We start from the raw sequence: 13,713 nt of genomic DNA, 5'->3' as shown, positions 1-13,713 counted from the left end.
GGGCCCAATTGGTCCAGGCTCAGCCACCAGACGCTCGCCTTCGAGGCCCACCTCCAGGCCTGGCTCTGGTGACCCACGTCCGGGCAAGGAAAAATGTCCTCCTGTATTTTTAAACATCATAGGGACTTTTGGAACCTTGCCTTGTCTCGTCCGGACAAAGGAATGAAGAATCTAGATTTAGCATGTTGAGGAAGGGGGACTAGCGATCTACGTATATATGTAATTAATTTTTTCGTTCCGCTGATATTTTTTATAATGCAACATATTCTATGAAGAGATTTAGCCACTGATTAATAGCTTGTTTTTTTCTTAGCAGTAGCTAACGCGATGAGTAATGATTGTGAATATTTAGGGCGATTGTGCTTAAATCACCAAGTATGCAGAATCTTTGGGAAAGTGGAATAATGCAGTTCAAAATATAAGAGTTTCTGCATAAGCGAAGACCAAAAGCATTGAATCAGAATCAGAATTATCTTTATTTTGCCAAGTATATCAAAAAAAAACAGCGGCACGGTGGCCGACTGGTTAGAGCGTCAGCCTCACAGTTCTGAGGACCCGGGTTCAATCCCCGGCCCCACCTGTGTGGAGTTGCATGTTCTCCCTGTGCCTGCGTGGGTTTTCTCCGGGCACTCCGGTTTCCTCCCACATCCCAAAAACATGCATTAATTGGAGACTCTAAATTGCCCGTAGGCATGACTGTGAGTGCGAATGGTTGTTTGTTCCTATGTACCCTGCAATTGGCTGGCAACCAGTTCAGGGTGTACCCCGCCTCCTGCCCGATGACAGCTGGGATAGGCTCCAGCACGCCCGCGACCCTAGTGAGGAGAAGCGGCTCAGAAAATGGATGGATGGATAGCCAAAAAAAACCACACAAGGAATTTGTCTCCAGTAGTTCGAGCCACTCTAGTCCAACAACAGACAGTCAATTGACAGAGAACACTTTTGAGACATAAAGACATATATTAGCTGGAGAGAAGCCAATTTTATGCATGGTGTATTGAGTAAAGTGTGTTCTATGGAGCCTTTTATATTGTATAAGCTGTAAATGTGTGTTTTTTGTCATTCTAAATGTATTGTTACATATCTGTATCCAGTAGCTACGGTCAACGGACATGGAAAGGTCTTCTTCCCATTTGGTGATTGGTAAGTGCATTGATTTAGTGCATGAAATTAATTTATAAACTTTTGAGACATTTATTTTACTTTGTGGAAGAAGCGTCACTATTTGGTTAACAAACTCCAGCGGTCCAAGGGTGCTCTGGAGTGTTGGTATTCTTTTTTTTTTTATTGGTGCTTTTAATTTATTGTATTGAAAAAAAGTTTCCGCCTGGTACTTGGAATTCTTGGAACAGTTCATCACGCACAAAAAATATAATCGTTAAATAGTTGTTGGAGGTTGTCAATTCCATGTTCCTATGTGCTAAAATAAAGGGGTATATTGTTAATTTCGAAATCTGGATTGTGGCAGATTGGGGAGAACATACTGGGAGCTCATTGAGATCCTGTAGCTTCTAAACTTTTCCACCAAGCCGTTAAGGTGGATGCGATTATTGGGTTCTTGAAGCATTTATGGCGTTTAAGACTTGTGGAAATAAATGGGAGTTTTATATTGTTGCAGTCTATTTGTTCCAAATCTAGCCAAGAATGATGCTCCTCATTGTGATGCATCCATTTGATGAGGTATTGTAATTGGTTAGCTAAATAATAGTGTTTAAAATTGGGACCATTTAGGCCTCCCTCCTGTTTACTTTTCTGAAGAGTGTATAAACTAATTGTATTTTTCTTATTTTTTGAATAAAAATGTATTAGGCAGAAACCATTGAAACTATTTAAATGTGGGCTGAAATGGATTCATTGAGAATAAATAATTCATTTGAGGTAAGGTCTTAATTTTTATTGTGGCTGTTCTTCCCAGTAGTGATATAGGCAAGTTATTCCAGGGTCTTAAATCCGATTTTAAAAAAATTCCAGAAATGGTGTGTGATTTTGATTGGTTAGCTCTGTGAGTTTTGGCGAAATATTAATACTTAAACACTTAGTGTTTCCTATAGGAATGGGGTAATTTGGAATTTGATCTGTAGGATTCCATGAGTTTGCTGTTATTGGGACTACTGTTGATTTTGTCCAGTTGATAGAGTAATCTGATATTTGTGAAAATGGTTTAATGTTTAAAGAAGAATATCAGCATACAGATTGATTTTGTGTTCTGTCACTGGCGAGCAGAAACCTTTATTATTAGCATTCTGAGGTATAGTGGTAGTAAGAGGTTCGATGAAGATTGCAAATAGCATTGGTGAAAGTGGACATCCTTGTCTGGTTCCTCTTCGTAAAGTAAAACTTTGTGATGTAATCCTATTTGTGGTGACTGTCGTTTTCGATGAGTTGTAGAATGTTGCTATCCAATGTATAAATGAGTCTCCAAAGCCAAATTTGTGAAGTACTGCAAACAGGAAAGCCCATGTAACTTTATCGAAAGCTTTCTCTGCGTCCAGTGATGATTGCGTTTAGATTTTTATACTGTGACATGCTTATTAAATTTAATAGACGTCTGACATTATTCGTGGAACTTCTACCTTTAAAGAAACCTGTCTGGTCATAGCGGATTATCGATGGGAGTACCTTTTCAAGTTTCGCTGCGAGGGCTTTCGAGATAATCTTGATATCTAAATTAATCAGTAATAAAGGCTGATAATTAGCCGGGAGAGAAGGGTCTTGACCTGACAATAATTTAATTGAAGCTGTGTTCATATGGCTACTTCTTTGACCTTTATCGTTTATCTCCTTGACTGTTCTGAAAAATAGAGGCGCTAGTATTGGCCAGAAATGTTTAATGAATTCGACGGAGATTCCCTCCGGGGATCTGGCTAGCATTTGCCTTACAGTTCTGAGGACCGGGGTTCAATCCCGGCCCTGCCTTTGTGGAGTTTGCATGTTCTCCCCGTGCCTGCGTGGGTTTTCTCCGGGCACTCTGGTTTCCTCCAATATACCAAAAACATGCATGGTAGGTTCATTGAAGTCTCTAAATTGCCCGTAGGTGTGAATGTGAGTGCGAATGGTTGTTTGTTTATGTGTGCCCTGGCAACCAGTTCAGGGTGTACGCCGCCTGCTGCCTGAAGATTGCTGGGATAGGCTCCACCCTTGTGAGGATAAGCGGCTCAGAAAATTGATGGATGGATGGACGGATGTATTTTGGAGGTAATTCTTTGAGCTGCCGAATATTTTGAAAGAAAAAAAAATCTATTCTTGAGAAAGAACGGTGAATTGACAAGAAAAAGGTGTATTCACTTTTTGTGCGGTTTTTCAGCCGCCATATGTCAACAAGTCCAAAGTCGTCCATATACTGCTTTAATATATTGGGGCATTGTGGCTGATTGCTATTTTTTAGATTTGAGCGAGCTGTTAGGGGATTTAGCGTAAGGTTAACATCGCCTCCCGTGATAATTGTAGAATTGGATGAGAAGTTTAACAAGTGTGAAAAGAGCATGTGAAAAAAGGCTGGATCATCTTTATTAGGAGCGTATACATTGACAATTGTGTCAAGTTTGTTAAATATTGTAGCCTGTATAATTATGTATCAGCCTTCTGGCTCTGCTACTGTACTATTTATTGTAAAAAGTAGTCTTTTAGGGACTAGTATTGAGACTCCTCTTTGTCTACTGTTATAAAAGGCCGAAATAGCCTGAGTGAAATTACAGTCAATGGGGCATTTTTCTTCTGACTCAATAAGGTAGATTTCTTGTAATAGGAGGAGGTCTGTTTTAAATTTAGTGATATAATCCATAATCTTAATTTTCTTTGCCTGCGATCGAATGGCATTGACATTCCATGACACAAAGTTAAGTGTGACATATAATGGGTGCATGTATAGTAATTTTAAATAGATTGGGTACTATGTTTTCTTTGTTGTTGTTTTTTTGACAGTTTTCGGGAAATTTTTTGGTATTGTGTTGACAAATCTTATTGAGAGAGCGTGATAAAGACGGTATATTTAAGTACAGCAAAGCCAGGGTACATAGAAGGGTAGCAAACAAACACTGAACATATAAAACAAACATTAGTGACAAGGGGATAATATCGTGTGTGGTGTTTTTTTGTAGTCCACAAGAAGAGTTTTGAGTGACTTGTGTGTTTAGTGTGTGTGGAAACAAGCAGAGCAGGAAAACAGACAGATAGGAGTGAGATTTCATGCTGGTGGCATTCGTGATTCCGTTCTTTTGTTTGTCTAAGCAAAAGTGGAAAGAACGAAACAAAATAGAATACAATACGCTTTTGACAATTAATAACGACAACAGATCAGAAGTACTTATTTTGGCCAGGGCGTGACGTTGGCATCACGAAACAGTTAGCCGTCAACGTATAGCTTGTCGACAATTAGCCACGCTCGTTTGCCTTTTCACGGTGCGTCTTCATCATCGGGTACACGATTTTACGTCTCTCGTTGCTTTCCTTCGGGGAACTGGATGTTCATTCCAAACGAAGTCCCTTTGAGCTCATGACCTTTTGATTTCACGAATACTTTTTGCTGAAAGTGTTTAACCTTTGCAATGATGGGATGTGGTTGGTTTCCTGGACGAGGGCCTCCCAATCGATGAATACGGCGAAAGGTAATCTTGTCGACTGTATCTTGCTCTATCTTGAGTGCATCTTTTAATCTGCGCCTCAGGGTCTTCCGGTCCGTTTTCTGAAATGCCCAAGAAAATGAGATTCTCGCGGATGCTTCGTGATTGAATGTCCATCGTAGTTTCTTTCACGATTTTATATTCCAGTCTAAGAGTTTGTAATCCCGCTGATGTTGACATCATGTTTGATCGGAGTGCAGTATAGTATCTAATCTTAGCTCCTCGACCTGTTGCTGTGTGAACTACAAGCTGTTTCTGAGTTAGGTGATCTCTTGGCGAAGCAAGTCAAGTGTAATTGACAATTTCTTGTCGACTGAGACAAGGACACTAGTCTGTGTCTCTGTCGAATCAAGTAAATCACTACCCACTGCCCCATTTACTAATCATGTTCAACATTCCTTGTATTTCTAGTCAGTTGTAGTTTTTGTGCCAGTGTACTTGCCGTTTGCTGAATGTAAGTACATCTGTTTGCTTTTTGTGTTGTTTTGTTTTTATGTCTTGTGTAGGGTAAATTTCAGCACTGTGATTTTTGTTTTCGTTTGTAGTATTTAGTAATGTGGTTTCACCATTTCTTTGTGTTTATAGTTATTTACGTGTACATAGTCACGCTGACCTTATGTCCTTGTTGTTTTGGGTTATACGCTTCTGATTGTTGCTTGCCTATGTTGGCGCTCCTTTGTTTGATAAACCCTTGTTGAATTGCTCGTTTCGATAGTTGTGTCTGCTTCTTGGGGTCCACGTTTCAGCGCATTGCGCCAATCATAACAGATTGATCCAACCAATATGGACCACGCAGACCCTGAGCTGTTACGCAAGGCTTTGTCAAGTCAAGGCAAAGTTGACCCAAACATTCGCTATGTCCATTAATAGAGGCTGTTAACATGCTCAACGCCAATTTTGATCGTTTAAGTTCCCGGTTAGACCCGGCTTGCGCTCATTTTGACACAGTGAGCAAACAAGTTAATGGTGTATCTCTCACGACAGCCGAACATCTCGTGCCGGACCACCTCAAGAGTGTCACAGGTCCCTTGCTGGACCCCCTGCAGTTTGCCTACCGAGCGAACAGGTCTGCGGAAGATGCAGTCAACATGGGACTGCACTTCACCCTAGAACACCTCGACAGTGCAGGGACCTATGCGAGGATCCTGTTCGTAGACCTCCGCTCAGCGTTCAACACCATCATCCCTGAACTCCTTCCATCCAAGCTTCTCCAGCTCAGCGTCTCACCTGGCATCTGCCAGTGGATTTACAGCTTCCTGACGGGCAGGACACAGCAGGTGAGGCTGGGGGAGGCCACCTCATCCACACCCAGTATGAGCACTGGGGCGCCCCAAGGTTGTGTCCTCTCTCCGCTGCTCTTCTCTCTCTACACGAACGACTGCACCTCAGCGCACCCGACTGTCAAACTCCTGAAGTTTTGCAGATGACACCACTGTCATCGGCCTCATCAAGGACGGTGACGAGTCTGGACTTCAGGAGGCATCCTTAGCCACAGCTGCCCCTCACGTTGTCCAGCTGCCTTGTGTCAACCGTCGAGACCTTCAAGTTCCTGGGAATTATAGTCTCTCAGGACCTGAAGTGGGCGACCAACATCAACTCCGTCCTCAAAAAGGCCCAGCAGGGGATGTACTTCCTGCGGCTTCTGAGAAAGCACGGCCTGCCACCGGAGCTGCTGAGACAGTTCTACACAGCGGTCATCGAATCAGTCCTGTGTTCTTCCATCACAGTCTGGTTTGGTGCTGCTACAAAAAAGGACAAACTCCGACTGCAACGGACAATCAAAACTGCTGAAAGGATTGTCGGTACCCCCCTACCCACCCTTGAGGACTTGCACACTGCCAGAACTAAGACAAGAGCATGCAAAATCCTCTCGAACCCTCCACATCCCGGTCACCAGCTCTTCCAGCTCCTTCCCTCAGGTAGGCACTACCGATCAATGCAAACTGGAACTAGCAGACATTCCAACAGCTTCTTCCCTCTTGCAATCAACTTCTTAAACACCTAACCTACAATTCCATTGCAACATGCTGGCAATTTTTTGACTTGAGTTTGTTGTCACATCTGTGGGGCCAATTATACATTTCTCGTGCACTCACTGTAGTAGTCTTGCCACGCTACACTATTTGCATATCTGTTGTTGACCAATACTGGCCACTCATGCCAGAGTAGCATCTGCTCCATTTGCACACTGATTGAGGAGTATCTGCAACATTTGCACAATCAACATTGTCCCAAATTATCGCACTACTCGCTTGAAGTCTCGGCGCCCTTTGCACAATGGTCATTGCACCGGACTATTGCAATATTAGTCTTTCGAACTGCTCTAAGTGCTAGAGGACTCTGCATCTTTTTGCACAATTGTCAAAAAAAATAAAATAAAAAATTGTACCGACATTACCAGATAACTAGCAACCCTTTATTGCTCAGTTTTTCTCAATGTCTTCATGTCTCAAAAGTGTTGTCTGTCAATTGACTGTCTGTTGTCATACTAGAGCAACTCCAACTACCGGAGACAAATTCCTTGTGTGTTTTTTGGACATACTTGGCAAATAAAGATGAGTCTGATTTAGATTCTGATTACCCTCGTTGTTGGTGACATTACGTCACAGCTGAACACTGCACCTGACGACAGCGGAATGGTAGGAGGAAGCCCATGTAGTTAGACAGTCAGCACTGCCCCATTTACTAGTATCAAGTTACCCACGAAGCCATGTTGTCTCTGGTGAAAGTTTACAAAGGTATGCGTCGTAATATGCGCACTCCAGAGTCAGGTGGTGGTGTTGATGTTCAGCATGCCATCTGTGTGCTAGGCTCTGCCATTTGAAATTTTTACTCTAAGAATGTGTTAAATATATTGTAGAAGTTATCATTTATTTGCTTAGCTTGCATTAGTATTATGGACCATTTTGAGAAAGGAACATGTCTCGCCTTCAAGAAGATGACTCAGCAGGAATCATCAGAGAGAAGGACGTGGCCGGGACGTGGCAGGTGTTGGTCCCATGTTTTCACCTTGAAACCCTACCCTTAGTGTGTTGTGTCTTGTAGCTTAGTACGTTATGTCTTGTAAACTTAGAAACCTCCCTATTTCAAATAAATACAGGAGCGACGGGAGAGATTGTTTAGAGCGTATTGAGAGGCTGTAATCTGAACAATCTCCCATACGCCCTCCTCATGAGAAAAAGAAACCAGCGTCTTCATTCCTTTTGTGTCTATTTTTTATAATGTTGGGTAAGATAAATCCAACATTAAATTGGTCCTTCGAGCCGGATGTCAACACACCCGAGGATTCCAGTTGTGGAGCCGACTTCCAGTTAAGAGACCGTGGCCACGGCAAGTAAGACCCTTTACGGGACTGGTCTTCGTTCTCCTCAACTGGGATCTGAAGGTTGACGACAATCCACAGGATTGAAGACGATTTTGGTGAGTTAAATTTTAAATTTTTTAGGAAAAAGGACGGCGCAGTCCGACAAATTCCGCGAGGACGGCGGAGTCCTGTACGTACTTAAATTCCGTGTTTAATAAACCCTTTGAATACTAGTCAATGGCGGGTAAAATAAAGAAACTAGGAAAGTTTCGTGGCGTCGTAGTTAAATTCCGTATAGGACGGCGGAGTCCTCTAACGAGCTGTTGACAGACGTAGTTAAATTCCGTATAGGACGACGGAGTCCTTTGACGAGCCAGTGTGAATGAAAACTGTTTGAATGAGAGTGTAAATGGGAAATGGGAAACCACTAGGTTTTTCATTCCATACCAAAACAGTGGGAAAGTAAACGGTGGACTTTTGTGGATGCAAAGGCAAGAATTCTCCACTCGAAAGAGTTGACGTGAGAATTACCACAGAAAGTAAATTTGAATCACCGTCCTACTGAAAAGAAACAGTGTTCTAGACTACCCTAGGTAGTATTACACTGAACCAAATTCTTTCAAATGGGGAAAGGAAGTAGTAAAATAAAAAAACAGTAACCTTTACACTGCAGTGTAAAGGTTGGAAGTTCATTAAATTAAATTTAAAAAAAGAAAAAAAAGAAAAGGAAAAACAGGATCCTAATAAAGGCGGCACGGTGGCCGACTGGTTAGAGCGTCAGCCTCACAGTTCTGAGGTGCGGGGTTCAATCCCCGTCCCCGCCTGTGTGGAGTTTGCATGTTCTCCCCGTGCCTGCGTGGGTTTTCTCCGGGCACTCCGGTTTCCTCCCACATCCCAAAAACATGCATTAATTGGAGACTCTAAATTGCCCGTAGGCATGTCTGTGAGTGCGAATGGTTGTTTGTTTCGATGTGCCCTGCGATTGGCTGGCAACCAGTTCAGGGTGTACCCCGCCTCCTGCCCGATGACAGCTGGGATAGGCTCCAGCACGCCCGCGACCCTAGTGAGGAGAAGCGGCTCAGAAAATGGATGGATGGAAGGATCCTAATAAAATTTTATATTTAGAAACAGGGATAACTGAACACGGCTTTAATGGTTGGTTAAATACACAAAAAATAGCCGCGTTGCAGGAATCAAATTATATAAAATAAAAGAGAATACGGACAAACTACCGCATGACTAAGCCAGCCTGCTTCCCAACTCAACAAATCCTCTTGTGTAATCATTACAGAGAATGAGGAAGTGGATTTCAATTTACAGGACATTCTGAGTTTGGACACTGAAAAACCTGAAATAACCTTGTCAGTAAATGGGAAAGAAATGAAATTTCTTTGTGATACAGGAGCATGTAGGACTGCATGTCGGGAAAAGATTCCAGGTTCCAAACTATCGGGACATAAGGCAATAGTTAGATCTGCAAATGGGCAAATTACTTTTGCCATGGAACTTGAGCCTGTGTGGATTAGAGACCCACAGGGGAGAACTTGTAGAAGGCCCATTTTCGAAGTCCCGGAGTGCCCTGTGAATTTGTTGGGAAGAGATGGCTTATTCCAACTAGGACTTGTACTCATTCCATCATTAAATGGAAATATTGTAGTGAAACGAAAACATGAATTAAAAAGAGAGGACCGCTATGTGACACTGGAAAGCAGAGAAATTACATTCTATTACACAATCGATATCCCAGACAAACCACTGTTAAACATTGGAAAAGCCCTGTTGCAGCCTTGCAGCTTATCACAGAAGTAGAAGATAATAAAAAAGGTGATGAGCTGCATATAACTCATACATGGTAGGTTAATTATACAGTGTGTCAACTGGTCTAATTAGGAAGGCGATGTTTTGGACAATACAGGGTGATGAAGGGAAACACATGCATCCTGTTTGATTAAACCAAATGATCCTCAATGAAATTGATGAAGAAATATTTTTTTTAAAAAGTTCCCAAAAAATTATGGTCCACAGGACCATTTGATGTAGGCCTTATTAAAGGGGCTTTACCAGTACAAATTAGAACCAAAACAGAATATAGACCAGGGATTCGTCAATATCCATGAAAACCAGATGCACATGTAGGAATCAAACCGGTAATTGAAGCACTAATTAAGGCAGGAGTTATAGTGGAGTGTCCAGAATCACCATGTAACACACCCATTTTTCCCTGTAAAAAAGGCCCCACCTTCAGTGGGTTGGAGACTTACAGGCAATAAATACTGCAGTAATACAGAGAGCAGCATGCGTACCAGATCCACACACATTGTTAAATTCATTAAGACCAGACGCTACTGTGTTTACAGTAGTGGACATAAGTAATGCATTCTTTTCTGTACCAATAGAAAAGAACAGTCAATTTTGGTTTGCATTCACATTTGAGGAAAAAAATATATACATTTACTAGATTACCGCAAGGTTACTGTGAAAGTCCAACCATTTATTCACAAGTTATGACAACACGCATGTCTTCTGGCATCTCCAGATGGAGAGACATGCAAAGATTCATTGGTCTTACTGCATCATCTAGCAGAAGAGGGACATAAAGTTAACAAAAATAAATTGCAATGGTGTAGAAGACAAGTCAAATATCTAGGCCATAATTTAAGTATAGGAGGAAGGACTATCTTAAAAAATCCTAAACCACAGACGAAGAAACATATAATAATCATTTTTAGGTCTGACAAATTATTGTAGAGCATGGATTCCAAACTATGCAGAAATTGTTGCACCATTGTCAAAATTAATGTATGAAGACTTAAAATGACATCACCTGTTTAATGGAATACAGAGGCAGAAAAGGCCTTCTGTGACATTAAACAACATTTGGTGTCCAGTGCTGCGCTAGGCCTTCCAAATTTAATGATAAAACATTAATTCAAATGGTAGATTGTAAAAGCTATTACATGACCTCCGTACTTACACAACAATACGGTGATAAGCTAAGACCATGGGCTTATTTTTTGACTAAATTGGACAGCGTGACGTGTGCATTACCACATTGTGTCAGAGCAGTTGTGGCAGCCTTGACGGCAGTAGAGAGCAGTTCCACAATTTTGTTATTTCATCCATTAACTCTTAAGGTCCCACATACAGTGTCTGCTCTCCTATTGCAAACGAATATGGCGTTTTTAATCACCTGCAAGACATTTATCTTGCATGGCCATCTTGCTGTCACAACCACATTTGACTGTTGAGCGATGCACAACCTTAAATCCAGCCACACTAATACCCTTACTTGATGAAGGCACGCAGCTTGATTGTCAGGAATTGGCTGAACAAGCTGCATTAGTAGCATTAACCGAGGCATGCAAACTAATGATAAATAAAGATGGTACAATCTATACTGATAGCCAATATGAGTATTCCACAACAAGAACGCAATTATTGGGAAAAACAAAGTGCAAAACTACAAAATGAAATTTACATTAGCACAGAGAAATAAAAAAAAAAAACCTATTCAAATGGGCTGCTATATTGAGCCATGCTGTGTCACATGTCTCAACCGGAGGGATGGTGGCACAGATAGATTGACACTTTACACCCCTAAAAAATAGCAGAAAGAAACACGTGGGTTCATTTAACACACTGTAAAAGAGTCATTTCAGCTGAGTACTCAAATAGGGAAGGTGAGCAAAAGTCTGATAACGGAGCGGGAGCAGATGTGTAGATTCTGAAAACGCTTGCTGGTCAGTGAAGAAAAAAGACACCAACCCTTTTAGTGAGAACTCAGCAGAAAGGCACACCCACGTTGGTTATGAGATTCGATAAGTTGTTACGTAGCAACTTTGGCTACTATGGTGTTGGTTTTGTTTATGTGGTACATGGGACGTCCCACCCTAAATGATAAAACCAATTTTTTAGATAGAAAATCACCTACCAACTGGACCAATATGACGAACCCAATAATAAAATTTTTTGAATCATTAACTCTTATCAAAAGGAGTACAGCTGATGACCAGAACTGTGGGCATGGCCTCCAAACGCGGCAAAACGGTTTAATATTTTGTGCCCCCAAAATCAAACTGCTTTAATCATAATTCCATATGCGGCTCTCACCAATGATGCTCAAGAGAATGGGCAGAATTGGGGATTTGGATATGACTGGTATGCAACTATAGGCTTTGGATGGGAACACCTCATTGGTGAAACAGGTTATGATTGGTCCAGTTGGTCACAAAAAATAGCCAAAGAACATAGAAAGAAGTTTAACATAAGCAAAACGGCCCATAGTTTAATATTGAAATACAAATCAAGTCACCCAGTGTGTTTGATGGTGAGCTTGTGGGCCTATTCTGGCGGAAAAGATCCCCACTTCCAAGTAGCATTGTGTTATAGGAACCGTGTTAAACCAGAAATGCCATTGAAAACTTCAAAGAAAGGTGGACAAATTTTAATGGTTAACAACATAACTACTGATGATTGGTTCCTTGTTGTCACAGGAGTTTCAGGACAAAATAACAATTGGTTACTATTGATGGAACAAGCAGCAAATGTAGCGAGAAAAGATTGTGTTGTTTGCATGGGTCCCAGGCCTTTGTTGTGCATAGTTCCGGCACAATTATCACAAGATTGTATTATAGTTGGTACGCTACTGTACCAACTGAGAGGTGTAAATCATGGGATCCTATATATCCCGTAACAAAAGCAGATAAACACAAACCAATGTTTTCTACTTTAGTAGCACCAAATAATTTCACTTGTATAAACATGATTAGTAAAGGAAAAAAATTAGGACCACTGAACGACACACAGTGTAAAGTAACCTTAAAAGTCGGACCAAATTTTGTGCCAGTATCACGGAGCGACATCTGGTGGTGGTGTGGAGATGATAGACTGTTTGATAGATTACCTAAAGATATATCTGGATTGTGCACTATTATCACTTTGACATTGCATGTGTCAGTATACCCTATGCCTGTTCAAGATTTAATGGAAAGGGCACCAATGTTTTTGTCCAATCTAGAACATAGACAAAAAAGAGATTTATCCTGGCAGAGGCAAAATTATCCAACATAAAACATACATCGACGCCATAGGTGTTCCTCGTGGGGTTCCTAATCAATACAAATTAGCTGACCAAGTTGCAGGAGGATTTGAATACTTCATATGCTGTTGGTGTACGATTAATAATGTTGGTGTCGACATGCTCCTCGCAAGAGAGGGAGGTGTTTGCGGTATGTTTGGAGAACAAACAATACTGCTTCAGATGGCAGCTTGACCAGAGCCATCGATGGTCTACGGACCCTCAATCAACACTCCTTGTGGGACAGCTGGATGGACGTTTGTGGTAAATACAAAACCCTAATTTCACCAATATTGATATCAATTGCTGTTTTTGCAGCCATTCTGACATTGTGTGGATGTTATTGTAGCCCATGCATTCGGGCTTTAATCAGTAGATTAATTACCACAGCAATTACCCCCACATGGAACCGTATGGATCAGATTTATCCTTTATTGGAGGTTGATAATGATGACGATGATGATGATGATGATGTTGTTTTACCTGATTTGTGTCCTGATCCAGATGATTACGATGTTTAAACTACAACATTCATGTATGACAAGTTTACTCTGAGTGTAAATGTATTTGTTTCATAAAAATGATTCTACAGTTAAAAAAAATCGAAATGAAGTGACTGTAAAATGATATGAGAATTTGTGCAAATACATGATAAACAGGAGGGAAATGTTAAATATATTGTAGAAGTTATCATTTATTTGCTTAGCTTGCAT

Source organism: Phyllopteryx taeniolatus, chromosome 2 (genome assembly GCF_024500385.1).
Source record: "Phyllopteryx taeniolatus isolate TA_2022b chromosome 2, UOR_Ptae_1.2, whole genome shotgun sequence".
Classification (NCBI taxonomy): Eukaryota; Metazoa; Chordata; class Actinopteri; order Syngnathiformes; family Syngnathidae; genus Phyllopteryx; species Phyllopteryx taeniolatus.
Note: the sequence above shows the minus strand (reverse complement) of the source record.